The sequence below is a fragment of the Papaver somniferum genome, chromosome 7, assembly GCF_003573695.1.
Source record: "Papaver somniferum cultivar HN1 chromosome 7, ASM357369v1, whole genome shotgun sequence".
In the NCBI taxonomy this organism is placed as follows: domain Eukaryota; kingdom Viridiplantae; phylum Streptophyta; class Magnoliopsida; order Ranunculales; family Papaveraceae; genus Papaver; species Papaver somniferum.
Genome location: NC_039364.1, coordinates 191,863,428 through 191,876,829, shown reverse-complemented (window position 1 = coordinate 191,876,829; position 13,402 = coordinate 191,863,428). Strand labels below are relative to the sequence as shown.

Here is a 13,402-nt window from a genome sequence, read left to right as displayed (position 1 = left end):
GATAACAATAAATCACAAAAATTTTAAGGTGTGAAGGATAATAGTCCCACATTGCTAATATCCCATTAATAAACATTGAATATAATCTAGAAGGTCACTCCACCCATTGTCAATTAGTATTGAATTGGATGCCCTTATTCTAACATGGTATCAGAGTCAGGCCCCTATGTAAGTAGGCCCAACGACCACCTATAACAACACTGGTCCACGTGTTAGAGGCCCACAAAGAGTACCCTACACGTGAGGGGGGCGTGTGAAGGATAATATTCCCACATTGCTAATATCCCATTAATAAACATTGAATATAATCTGGAAAGGCCACTCCACTCATTTCCAATTGGCCAATTGGTTTTGAGTTGGATGCCCTGCAAGTGAAGTCCAATTTAATGAATCTGGTTTCAAAATCCTCGCCGTACCAAAATCAGAAAATCGAGCTTCATATTCAGAATCCAACAAGAGTCCCAACTTAGGGACTTCTAATGGGGATACTTGACGATCATTTGAACCATCACAACCCCTAAACTTAGGGTAATCATTACTCTCTGTAAGACCTTTAAGTATGGCTTGAATTTACGGGTCTATAGAGTCTTTAAAATATCCGAGAGCTTCTTCTAGTTCTTAAGTCTGGTCATCTATCTGACCTAAGATAATTGTCTCATCAAATTCATCTCGAGAATCGCCAAATAAAGTTTCATCCCAATTATCCTGAACTAGATCCTGAACTAAAGGGTTAGTCATATTCGATTCCTCTAAATCATCAGATTGTTGTCTGGTAACATTAAATACATTTAGTTCAGTGGTAATATTACCAAAGGATATGTTCATAAGTCCGGTCCTACAGTTGATGATAGCGTTAGCTGTCACTAAGAATGAGCGACCTAAAATCACTAGTATTTGTGCACTAGAGTCCTGAACAGGCTGAGTATCTATAACAACGAAATCCACTGGATAAATAAACTAATCAATCTCAATCAAAACATCCTCTACCACACCACGAGGTATTTCAAAATATCGCAACAATCAATGCAAATATTTTCTTTTACTCTCAATGCAGGATACAGGAATTTCTTCCCTGTTTTACGTGAAATCTTCCTTTTCTTTCATCCTTCACTTTGCCACCTAATGCTTACACACTCCAATTCGCTGCAAACTCATTAAAGATTGTGTGTCAGGACTTCTATGAATACATGCCAAGCGTATAGAAACACGGGAAGGAGAGAAGCAAAACCGAGACTCTGTTTCTTCAAATACCCAACTATCTGCTCAAATTTAGTTGAATCAAACTCATATACCAGGCCTGTTTAGTCAACTAGAGTTCACCTGTACCAAACCCAGGGATTGAATCAGTCCAAAAGTTGTCCAAAAATCGAAACCTAATTTTGTTCTTTATTTCTCGCCAAAAACCAGAATTCAAATGTTGAAGATGAAGTGTCTTGAACCAAACATCGGGTGCCTTTAACAGCTTGGGTGCCCCTTATTGATTGAGGTGCCCCTTATCCAAATTATGGGTGCCTTTAGTAATTCCCCAGGATGCCTTTAACAACTTTTCAAATCGATTTTTTCCAAAATGTTTATTGGCCAAAAATAACACACACAAAAACACCATAATAAGTACAAAAATGAGCCCTAACAATATATAGAATCGAGACAAATCGGACACAAAAATGTGTCCATTGGTACAAATGCAGTGATTAGAATGAGGGGGAGAGAGGTATCCCGGAAGATAAAATGGGTCAAATGCCCGAAAAAAAATAAGGTGCGGTTATAAAAGACAAGTAAAATTATGGTCGGGTAAAATGAAATATAAGTCATATTTCTCTCTAGGTTACTTTTTTTTCTTTTCAATTTAAAATTAATCACGAAAAAATTCACAACTTATGAAATATAAGTCATATTTTAATAAAACTTATAATTTTGGAAATGGTATGAGCATATCTACTAAACAAGACCTATTGTTGATACTAAATTCGAAAAAAAAAATCAATTTTTTTTTGTTGTGATGAGACTGGTTGGATTCTGACTTAAACTAAGATATAAGAAATTATTCAAAAAATAGGTAGGATGAAACTGGATGCATCCTGAATAAAATGAGAAAAAATAAATTATTCAAAAATTGCTAGGGTGAAACCAGTATCATCTTGTTTTAGATTTCCATAAAAAAAAATTTATTCATATTTAACTGGCATGAAACTAGTTTCATCCTGTTTTATATTCGGTTGAAATTTGTATTCATCTATTTTAAAGCTAAAATGAAGCTGGTTTCATCCGGGTTTAATTTGTGATGTGCATGGTTCCATCCATGTTTATACAAGGATAAAATTGGTTTCATCGAGTTTAAACTAGGATAAATTTCAAGGTTTAGTATACGGTGTACTTGATTTTATAAAGAAAACTTGTGTCAATCCCATTGAATATCATCTGCACCTCAGTAACTTAATTAACTTACTAATTGAGTATGAAATTCTCGGATCATACTTGATTCAATGTCGCGAACTACACGTTTAGCGGATCTTTATCCTAATTTTTCACCTAAAAAAAAACACCGAACAACTACCAACTCTTCTTTTACTTTATTCAAATAATATTACACACTATTTTATTTTCCCAAGTACAATCATTATTGTAGTATTGTGGCTGACATGCATTAGTTAGTTAGCATCTATCAACTAATTGACACGTCTTATATTCACAAATCATTTTCCTTTTTTCTATAGCTAGTAGTACTTAGGGCATTTTCTAATGCTTTATGAATTATATATTCATGGATCGTACAAGTCTCCGAGCACTGTAGGGTACTGACCAGTAGACTTGTGAATGCAATAGAAATATAGAACACGTTAGTTAAATTCTAATAAATATATGGAGAGGGAGCTTTAGTCCGCTGTTATAAGTTTTTCTGGGTAAAATAACCAAATAGAATATTAGAACAGTATCTTTTAAATCCTAGAATATTAGAAGAGTATCTTTTTTTTACATGTCTATTTGACACACCAAAAATAGTATGAGTTTTTTAGTCAATTTTGTGATCCCACAAAATAAGGTTTCCTTCGTCCAAACAAACTTTTTTAGGGAAAAGAATTTTCTATGTGTAGTTTTAACATCTATCTTAATTTATTTCGTAATTATTTATCTGCCTTCCATCCCAACAATGTTGATATGGATGAGTTGGTTCAATCCTCCCAATGTCAAAGGTTTTATTTTGTTTTCTATTCTTTTGTTATTTACTTTTTTGTAATGCTAATAAAGACGTGTATAAAATATAAATCAACTAAATTCTAAGATAAAAGCCATCAGGTATGTAGATTCATTTGATAAGAAAGAAAAAACCAGACAAGAGATCAAATTTATACATCAATATTTTCTAGTGGTATAACTGAATCTGCAGCATCCAAAGAGACAAGACTTTGAGTATGAATTGTTGTTGTGCAATCTCTTTCAAATCCATTAATTTCAAACAGCTTCCAAGTTCCAGAACTTACATTGTAAATATATGGTTTTCTTGTACCCCAGCAGTGATATGCTATGAATTCTCCTTTCATCTTGATGTATTCAAATTCGGTGAAGTACGAGTAGAAATACCACTTTTGCTCGTGATAGGGACTAATCACTGAGTGTTTCTTATCCCAACGTTTGGTATTGTTGTTAAACACCCATATGACCACTTCAGTTCTTGACGAAGGATCGAATAGGCTCAATTCGCCTTCCAAATCGGAAAGTTGAAACTCATTTCCTGGGTATCTTCTTTGCGTTGGAGTATAATTACATGGCACAGCAGATTCCATGGTACTAAACTCCTCGGTTTCAATATTAAATGATAATATTGCGTCTGATAGGCTAGGGAGAACACAGTTGTTCCAGATGAAATAAGCCAACCAATCCACCATCCAGTAAAACGTCCCGTTGATAAATACAGGCGGTATTTTTGTACTTGGAGGGTAAGAGCCGCTACCAACACTTCTTCTATGCTTAGTTCTTAAATTAAGAATCTGAAAGTCGAATTTTCGTGCAGTATAACGACATACAACCACTTCGTACTCCTTTTTACATGGATGGAAGTAAAATCCACAGAAAGATAAAAGACGACTTGGCGAGGTGATGGTTACTTGTTCTTTTGTGATCGGGTTCCAAATACATAATTGCCATAAATGCCTGGCTTGGCTTGTGAATAAAAGAAAACCATCATATGAACCCCAGAGATCAGTTGGGCGTTCCTCTCCATATGAACTAAGATCGAAGCTTGTAGCCTCAACGTACTCAGCTTTATCATCAAAAAGAAAAAGCTCTATGCAATTGTCAATGGGCTGCGAAAGAGATTGCACAACAATGGTTGGAGTAGCTCGGGCTTGGTCTAGGTGTGCGCGCATAAAGTACGGATTCGTGGTTAAATCATATAACAAGTCAGTTGAGATAGTATGGTGCCTCAACTGGAAGAGGGACTTTGAGGAAAGTCTAAGGAGTATGTTGGTGATGATATGAAAAAGAAGATCAGGGATAGAATGTCCCTCGTGAACAGATTCATTATCAACTTTTGATAACTTGGATTTCTTATTATTTCTCGTAAATAAAACACGACACTTACCCCATAGAATTGGAGCCCAAGCGATGCATGGATGTTTACCCATTGATCAGATACTTCTGAAAAAAGAGAAAAATTAATTAAGATGATCAAAGAGGGGTTTTTAAGATTCTATATGATTACTCGTTTATGTGAACTTAAGTACCCATTCAGAAAATACGATTAATTTTTATACGTAGGTTATAACCGAGTTATAGAAACCAAACCAGGAACAAGAATAGTAGGCCACGACATCTAAAGACTTGGGACTTTTATGGAAGTCCGAATTAGAACCATGTTAGGACATGACATCTAAAGACTTGGGACGTTTCACATGGTTTGGTATGGGACCGATTCCATCAAGCCCTATATACTCGATGATGATTCAACTAAACTCGAGACTTTTCTTCAAAAAAAAAAAAAAAAAACTTAGATCCTGAAAAGTCTCGTCTTCGGTTCCTCCGAAAAGAAAAAAACCAAATTAAATCTTTTCTCGCCACTTCAATCATCAACTGATAGCAGGAAATCTCATTAAACCTTATTACTTTGTGTGTGCTTGATGTGTAATTGGTCTGTTTTATCTTTAAAACTCAAGTTTGTTAAATTTCGGAGTTAGGGTTTCTGAAATGTACGATGATAAGGTGATAGTCTAAATGGGTTATTTGAAGAACCATGATAAGGTGTCCAAATTTCTTATTTGATCTTCATATTCTTTATTTAACAGTGACTAAGATTCCATCTATAGAGAACCAATTGATGGGGTTTATTTTCCTTGTTTTTGCTCAAATTTGTTGTTTTTTTTTACTCAAATTTGTTCAAATCTGTTGTTACCACTTTATATATTTCATCACTTACTTGCATTCCTCCTCTTTACTCATTGACAAGGAATAATACATCAAGCTTCTTTAAAGGTTAATTTCATCATCTGTTCTGTTTTCTATGTAAAAGTCCGATGTAGAACTCATGTTATCTGATTTGGTTATGAATAAACTGATGAATATGTGCAAAGTGTTTGGTGAAATGCATCAACAAAATGGAATTATTTTATGAGCACCTGCATTTTAAATTACAAAGCATTTTTTTTATTCTTCTCAGTTTTGTAATCATCTTTACACAAGTAGGACAACTTAGATGATATTAGTCAGTGATCTTGTGAAAGACAACATTACAGTTTTGAGAACTCTTAGTGTTAGAACATGAGTAGTAATCGAATGGTTATGCCTCACAAATTCGAGTTCATAGCCACTTAATCTAGCACCACCTCCATGACACTACAATACCAATACCACGGCAACCACCTTTACCATAATACAACAGCACCACCACCACCACCATATCACTAACCACCTGTCCAAAACATCAACACCACCACTGTAGAAATGTTATTAACTTAGAAACTTAGACGCCATCTTTTTGTATGTGGCGGTGGTGATGTGGGGGTGATGCAGTAATGCTGCCGTTGGTGGTATTAAGGAATTTAAGCTCATTGATGTTATGTCCCTTTGAACTGCCTAAGAGAACAATCTTGGATGTTTTTAGATTATGTCTCTTATTCATAGCTAGCAGCTGATTGAAACTTAGGTGCCCATCTTTTGGTATACTGATGTAGCACAACTACGATCGTAGGTGATGCTTACAAGCTTTGGCACCAATTCCTGCTGAAAACTTGCTTTGTGATTTTGTTGAGGCACTTGTTCTTTCAGATATACCCATGATGACTATAAGACATAGCTTCATTGTTTTCACCTGACTCATCTCTTTGTTTCATGTTTTAGTATTGAGTCTGCCAATGATTTATGATCTTAGCTAACGGTTACAAAGCCAGTGTTTCAAGTATCAGCCTCATTTGCTTCATAATATTAACAATGTACATTAATGGATTGCATGTTCTCCTTGTTTTCCAGATTGCTTCCTAAGGACTCACTCGCCAACTGTGAGGTTTCATTGGCTGATCTTTGAGGAAATGAGGATCAAGTGTGCAAGAAGTTCAGACTTAGAGTTGAGGATGTTAAAAGAAAGAATGTTCTTACCAATTTCTGGGTAAGTAACAATCTACAATTCCGTCTCTTATTAATGATTTATTTTGATACATATATTTATAATTGTTTGATTCAGGGAATGGATTTTACCACAGACAAGTTGAGACCTCTTGTAAGAAAGTGGCAGACATTGATTGAAATGCATATTGATGTCAAGACAACAGACAACTTCACCTCGAGGACATTCTGCATTAGATTCACCAAGCAGCGAGACAAACAAGTCAAGAGAACCTGTTATGCCCAATCTAGCCAGATTCGAGAGGTGAAGTTATGTCTTTCGATTTCAACATTTTCTCAAGATTGTTTCATCGTTCTGCAGTATATTCACCAAGCAGTCAGACAAACAGGTCAAGAGAATTTGTTATGCTCAATCTAGCCAGATTCGAGAGGTGAAGTTGGGTCTTTCGAATTCAATATTTTCTTATCATTTCATGTGATTCATGTGTGTAAGATTCTTTTGTGACCCTATTGGAAGAATAGGGAAATCATGGTAAACCAACATTTTCTTATTATTTCCTGATTGTATCATCTGTACTTTGTGTTGTCGGATTCTTCACAAGATGGCTGAAATCATGGTAAACCTGACCTCTTCATGTGATCTTAAAGAATTGGTGGCAAAATTTATCCCTGAGATGATTGGAAAAGATATTGGGAAGGCTACATCAAGCATTTACCCATTGCATAATGTGTTCATTAGGAAGGTCGTGATCATAAGTTTGATAAAATTATGAATGCAAGTGATATGTTATGCGAAATGGAAGGAGTACTTGGAGATATTGCAACAGATGACAAGACTAAGTGGCCAAAAACTTATGTAAATCTTGTAGGAGAGCTACCAAATTAGAGTGGCAAGATTAGGTGACAATCTTAGTAGATGGATTTCAGTTTTAATGTTTAGTATGCAATTCTAGGTTTCTATAATTTGTCTTTCAGTTTGTATTTAGAGATTCTATGTGTTGAATGTTTTTTTTTATATTAATATAAAGTTCTTTAAATTGCAACTAGAATTTAAACCGTTTCATTTAATATTTTGTTTTCAGAACTAGGGAAAAAATTTTCTCAGATTCAACCAACTTCTGAATCACCCGATCTGAATACTAATGTCTGAATCGCCATATCTAAATACTAATGTCTGAATCAGTAGGCTGAATGATGACAGAGCATTTACATAGGACAGACATCAACTGTTATTAAATTTAACATATGATAACCGTGATACTAAATGATAGAGTATGTCCGCGACTTAAAGTCACATACTTTATTTGTCATAGTTAAATGACGTTTTCGATTCGTTATTTATAAAGAGTCACACCAAATAAATAACGGTTCGAATGACAGATGAAAGCCGTGATAAACCATGTTTTATAAAAGATTTCATATGTCATTTATAGGCCCTTCTGGACTAGTGAAACAGAGAATTAATTCTGGCCAATGCCTCCTCAAGATAAGAAAACCAGTTTTCGTCGATCCCAAAGCTTCTCTCCGAAGAGTCAGAGGTACGGTTGTCACTGGAAGATCCCATTATATACTACAGAATCAAAAGAGGGGATAAGTTTTCGCCCTATCTACACCAGCAATCTACATGAACAAGAAAACAGAGTGAGAAACCAGGAGAAAACACGAGAAGATACATGTGATTTCAAGACGATCTGTACGAACGAAGAATTCAAGATCGCCTCTTATATTCAGCAGAGCGATGAAATCCGAAAAAGGAAAACTTTCTACTGGTAGTGAATTAAGGCGTGATATCGGCTGGAAAAGATATTTGTCTATACGGGTCAATTAGGGTTTGATAAAAAAAAACATGGAAGTACGTGTTTGGAACACGCTGGCCCGCGTTATTGCTACTGCTCTACTGTCAGCACCGAAACTTGGAAGCGAAACCGGCGGTATAACATGAGTAGGAGAGCTAACACCTTTCATATGAACATGATACTTTGGGATTTGAATAAGGAAAGGATTTCCTATCTGAGCCACGCATGGAAAGAGGCAACCGGACCCGCAAGCAATGCCAAGCCGATAGTCCGCGCCACGACAAGCCAGCACCCATCCCAAGCTGATCCAATGCTAACGGCTCCATCCCAAGCCGATCCACTGCTAACGACTCCATCTCAAGCCGAACTATGCCAACGGCTTGCCAAGCCAAGCCAGCAACGCCAACAACTCTGTGTTCCCTAGCCTAGTCAAGACAGCACGCGGCCAAGCCAAGCTGACGCCAACTATTTGCATCACAGCCAGCAACCACCTCTACCATTTCGCTGCCTAGCCGGCAGCACCCCGAACCGAATTTGCACAAAAGCAGCCAACGCAAGAGTCATGGATTCTCTTTATCTCCCGAAAAGGTTAGTCGGATCTTTCTGACCGTCTCTTCCTGACTTACATTTCAATTTTTTCCTTGTCTGTCACCATCTTATGCTTACCTCGCAACAACGCCCCTGTTCCGAGCTAAGCAGGGGACTTAATGTTGATGGTGGTTTTTAGCTTAGGGTTAAAATCGTAAAACCTTAGTCAAACAGTGACGTCACTATGAAAAGAAACAGAACTTGAATAATAATGTCTCCACTAGCGCATTTATTGAGACCTTCAATACGTCTGTGAGAAATTTATCAGGGTACCTTTTTTTAATATACTATGCTCCACGGCAGAGCCCTCAGTGCTGACTAGCATCATCTCCGCGTCAAAGGCATGCCAACCATGCCAGCCGCACCACCGTGCAAATGGCATGCCATTACAGCCACGTCTCCGCGCCAAAGGCATGCCAACCATGCAAGCCACACCACTGTGCCAATGGCATGCCATGCCAGCCACGTCTCCGCGCCAAAGGCATGCCAACCATGCCAGCCGCACCACCGTGCCAATGGCATGCCATGCCAGCCACGCCTCCGCGCCAAAGGCATGCCAACCATGCCAGCCGCACCACCGTGCCAATGGCATGCCATGCCAGCCACGTCTCCGCACCAAAGGTATGTCAACCATGCCAGCCGCACCACCGTGCCAATGACATGCCATGCCAGCCACGTCTCCGCGCCAAAGGCATGCCAACCACGCCAGCCGCACCACCGTGCCAATGGCATGCCATGCCAGCCACGCAAAAACCATGCCTCCATGCCGCTGGCTGCCAAAACAGAGGGTTGCAACAATCAACGGCTACCCTTCCTTCTGGGATGTAAATCTAAGCCGTACAAGTTTGTCACCAAACGCGTGGAAACTTCTGGCCCAAGGCCAAAATTATACAGTTTATGCCAAACCCTATTTTGGCCACGCCTAAACTATGCCAAACCCTAATTTTTGGCCGCGCCTAAAGCATGCACGAGCATGCCGACCATGCCACCATGTTGCTGGCCGCCAAACGAAAGGTAGCCACGATCAACGGCTATCCTTCCTCCTGAGATGCAAGATCTCAGTCGTATAAGTTCGCCACCAAACTTGTGACAACTTTTGTTCACGGCACCAACTTGGTTACGATGCCAATTCTTTGGTCACGGCACCAAACCCTAATTTTGGTCGCGCCCAAACTATGCCAAAACCCTAATTTTGGCCCCGCCTAATCTATGCCAAAATCCTAACTTGGCCACACCCAAAAGCCACGCCGGCCATGCCTCCATGCTGCTGGCTGCCAAACGAAGTGTTGCAATAATCGACGGCTACCCTTCCTTCTGAGATACAAATCTCAGCCGTACAAGTTCGCCACTAAACGCGTGGCAACTTCTGGCCCAATGCCAAAACTACACGGTTTGTACCAAACCCTAATTTTTGGCCGCGCCTAAAGAATGCACGAGCATACTGGCCACGCCTCCATGCCACTGGCTGCCAAACAAAAGGTTGCAACAATCAACGGCTACCTTTCCTCTCAAGATGCAAAATCTCGACCGTCAAAGGTCACCACCGATCGGCAAGCCTCCCAAGCTTAACTTACCAAACAATAGCAACATGCTACACAAAAACACTCGAGACATCAAAACATGTCACAAATTGGGGGATGCTCATCAGGGTATTGGTCTGGCGGTTTACAGCGTGCGGCGTGGAATACGCCCGTTATAAGAAAGTGTCATAAAAGTGAGGCGGTTAGTAATGACAAGAAATAATGGTGAAACGTATTCTTCATTATGGAAACATCAATTCCAGGCGTTACCCGTTATCATTCTCCTCCATTACTCAAACCGTTTCCACTTCTTACGAGACCAAGGGTACGTTTTGTTACGACTTATATAAATAGGTCTCACCTATTTCCACCAAACGACAAGTTTTTGGTCAGGAACATACCACACTCAGAAATCACTTGTTAGATTCCCAATCTGCTAGCGTTTTACTTTCTGATACAAGTCGTCAAACAACTACTCTTCCAGAATCAACTATTCTGGTCTCAACACTCTCTTCGCTTCCCTCCCTAAGACCAACCCTTCTCCTTCACTTTGTGACCGAAGCAAGTCTGGAACGGCCATTTCTTGGTTTAGGCCGGATTTGTACAGATTGATCTCTCGAATCAAAGTAATCTCTTACAATACATTGTTTAGGGTTTATACTCGTTTCTCACCCACACACCCGAAATTACCAAAATCAGCAGAAGCTATTTTCACCCACAAACACTAGGATAATGTCCAGTTTTACCTGGATTAGTCGTCAATTTGAATATTTTATAACGTGATGACCATAGTTTTGCCAGACTTACCAACCATCCACCACACTCGAAAATCATTTTAAACCGCGTAGGTTGTTGCTGGGTATTTTTCACTAGAACACGCATCTTTTCTTTTGCTTTCTCAATAACCAAATTCATTGTTTCATTTTGAAAACCCAGTACCAATACCATATTCAATCATCCTTTAGAATATATTCAAATCTTGGGATGATTTTTTTTTTTTTTTAAACACAACTTTCTCTGTTAGTTTATTATTTTCAGAGTACTAACATTTGAACTCTTAATAACATCTCCAAGACTCATTTATTAGGAACACAACTTTTATTACACCTTTTCAAGACTAGACTTTTCATTATCCAAACCATTACTTTTGCTACAACTTTCCAACACCATTTTATCACATCTTAGTACCTAGATTAAATTTTGTTCCACAACTTATCCACCGTCACTTGGAACCAATTCTAAACACCTTTATCTGTTAACCAACACAGAATCAACATCTTATCTGTTAACGAACACAGAACATCATATTTTATCAGTTAACCAACACTAAACACCACTACATTTTATCTGTTAACCAACACAGAATACCATCACATTTTATTTGTTAACCAACATAGAAAACCATCACATTTTATCAGTTAACCAACACTGTACACCACCACATTTTTTCTGCTAACCAACACAGAATATCATCACATTTTATCTGTCAACCAACACAAAAAACCATCACCTTTTATATGTTAACCAACACAGTATACCATCATATTTTATCTTTTATCAACAAAGAATCCCACAATTTGAAGAGAACTGAAGAGAAATACCAACTTTCTTATAGTACTGTAGTGAAGAAAAATTGAAGAATGAATAATATTTCGTTTAATTTCCTGTTTGCACATTGATCCCTTTGTATGGGAAATGGGCATTAATTTTAGGGGGAATATTAGGAACACAACTTTCTCGCATTTCAAGAGAGAAAACTCAATTTTCTTATATAACATGAAGCTAGAAGAATCAAGAATGAATAATTCTTATTTGCAAGAATATTATTCACAACTGTTTTTATAGCACTTTAGACAAACTTGTGTATTTACTTTGCTCCATACTTCTGTTTGAGGGGGAGTGCTAGAGTAATTGTCTTTCTCTTATTTCCTGTTTTACTAAAGTGTAATAGGTGTGTTAGCCTATATTTAGATCTTCATGTGTTAGGGTTGTCTACGCCTATCCTATCTCTTATCCAAATACAATCAATACAACTAGTTTTCTACTACATTACAACCCAAATGAATTTGACTTCATGAATATTTCTCTTTATTATCGCAGCTTATGTATAAGGTATAATGATTTTTGAAATTACATGATAGTAACTAGTAAGTCTAGTAACCTGTTATAGGGGCTGAAGAAATCATTACAGGGGATGATATAATAGGACAAAAAGGATCATTACATGGTAATTTCAAGTGCCCGTTATCCAAAAAAAGAAATGATAATAACTAATTAACCCTTACATAGTTTAGTGTTGATAATCTAGTTTAGTGTTAATAATTAAGTTTCACTTATATTTACTCCAAATCAAAACAAAATCAAATTTTAGAGTTAAAAAAAAAAATTAGAGGAGAAGAAAAGAAAAACTTTTGTGATATTTGTGAAATCCTTGGTTTTGATTCAGTCAACCAAAATGAGTGATTTCAGTTACAAATTTGAGATGGGTGAATCTCTATATGATAGAGAAAACAAATACTACATACCTCTTGATGGGGATCCGGATATGGAGTATTTGTTAGATGGTAGCTAGAGATGTTTTAACCCAATGTGAAGGTCAATCTCAATCAATTGAAGAAATTAATCAAGAAAATGAAGAACCAGTGCCCGAAAATGACCAGTTATACTTCTAAATTAGTTCCAATTAGCTTTTTGTTGCTCAAAATTATCTAAGATACGTAAAAAATCAAAACTTTTACATTTTCAGAGATACTTACGGTTAGAATTTTTCAAGTAACCAACTATAATTAGTAGTTACGGTTCGTAAGAGATGAACTACCAACCGTAACTGGTTTAATATGGGGGAAACCCAATCGTAATACCAGTTACGGTTGGTAAACAAATGCTCGATACGAACCGTAACTCAGTTACGGTTATTTATGTCGTTCAGTTTTTACCAACCGTAAC

At 37.5% G+C, this 13,402-nt stretch overlaps 1 pseudogene; it reads left to right on the top strand.

Annotated features, from left to right (window-relative positions):
• The first annotated feature begins 5,113 nt into the window (after positions 1 to 5,113).
• LOC113295734 lies at positions 5,114 to 7,325 on the top strand (annotated as a pseudogene).
• Positions 7,326 to 13,402: the final 6,077 nt, after the last annotated feature.